This window comes from Aptenodytes forsteri, unplaced genomic scaffold, assembly GCF_000699145.1.
Source record: "Aptenodytes forsteri isolate BGI_AS27 unplaced genomic scaffold, ASM69914v1 Scaffold23, whole genome shotgun sequence".
NCBI lineage: Eukaryota > Metazoa > Chordata > Aves > Sphenisciformes > Spheniscidae > Aptenodytes > Aptenodytes forsteri.
Genome location: NW_008796043.1, coordinates 6,710,463 through 6,711,974, shown reverse-complemented (window position 1 = coordinate 6,711,974; position 1,512 = coordinate 6,710,463).

Genomic DNA, 1,512 nt, shown 5'->3' with positions numbered 1-1,512 from the left:
GCCGGGGGCGCCGCGCCGCGTGGTCGCGTCGGGCGAGGCAGCCCGGAGCTCCTGGGCCGGGCGAGTTTTCTGCTCCTGCAAGGCAAAATGCGGCAGCAAAGCCGAAGCCAGGCGTGCTCCCCTCTCAAATAATCGCGTCAGGGGTCAGGAAAACTGTAGCCGCAATATATTTTTACAGCTAAATATTAGACAGTTTTATACAGCTTTCTAAACGTTACTCGTAGAGTTACTAAAACAATATCTATAATTAAACCTTTAGTTTGCTTTCCTTGGAGATAAATATATTTCTCACGCACTAAGGGGAAAAAATATTTTTAAATGCCCGAGAACTATTGTCACGGCAGAATTTCTTTCTGCAGGCACGAAGGTAATGTTATACAGTAAATAGCTGAGACAAATAACTGTTTAACTTCCAGCGTCCTTGAAGCCCTAAGCATTTTCCTGATTACAGTCTTCAACGGCGCTTTTAGTGCAAAGATTAATAAATCTTAGCGATGTGCTAAGAGCTACAAGCTGACAACGTAAGTTGAACTGTGCTCTCTGGACTCTGCCGTGTGCCCGTTCCTGTTTAGCTCCTAATAATTTGCAAACGAAGGGAGGAGAGAAATGTATTTCGGTGGGTGCGGGCCAAAAGGCCGTTTCTTTCTCAGCTCAATGCCCGCCGTGTCATCGCAGCCCTCTCTCCAAAGCTGCCTGACGTTTACAAGCTCCCTTTCGCTTTACAGCGCAAAGCTAGTAAGCGAAACGTAAAAGAATAACCCAATGATGAATTACGGCAGGTAGCAGAGGGGATGGAGGGAGCAAAAAAAATCAGCGACAAAGCTATGAGTCTGAAACAGACTTCGCAGGCTCAACTCGAAAGCTGCTGCAGAAATCCAAACACCTCCGTTTATTATTTCTGCACAACGTGGCACGGTATATGTAAAATCCGTATTTATTTTTTTCCCCCGAAATACGGAGAGGTGAGTCGGAACAAGAATATAAGGATTCGCAAGGGGGAAGGTGTTTGCTTTGATAGGTGGGTTCTCTTTATTTTTTGCCGTGCATTTAGACCCTTTTCCCCCCAGCGTTCAGTAGCTATGGGAGCAGGAGGCAGAATACCGCATATTTTTCCATTTCCTCCCGTTTCCTACCAACCAGCTCGAATTTGTCCAAATAGCCGAGGCGAAGTGGTCGCTCCCCGTCGCTGACTTCGCACACCACGGTCCCAAACGCTGTCTCGAAATTTGAAGTTTTACTAGTTGCGAGGCATTCAAAATGAGAGCCGGGGTAAAAACTCCTTGCCCAGCCTGGACCCGGGGAAATATCGGGCAAAACCGTCGCTCCTTGTAATCCCGTCCCTGCGGTCCGGCCCCCAGGGTGGGCTTTGAGAGCGGGCTCTTCTTCTGGCAGGCACCTAACTCCCCCTGCCCCCCTAAATGAGCCAAGTGCACCCCCCTCTCCACCCGGTGGGCACCACCACGGGGGTTTCGCCCCTCGAGCGGACCCCGCGCCGCTTCAGCCAGATTTCCG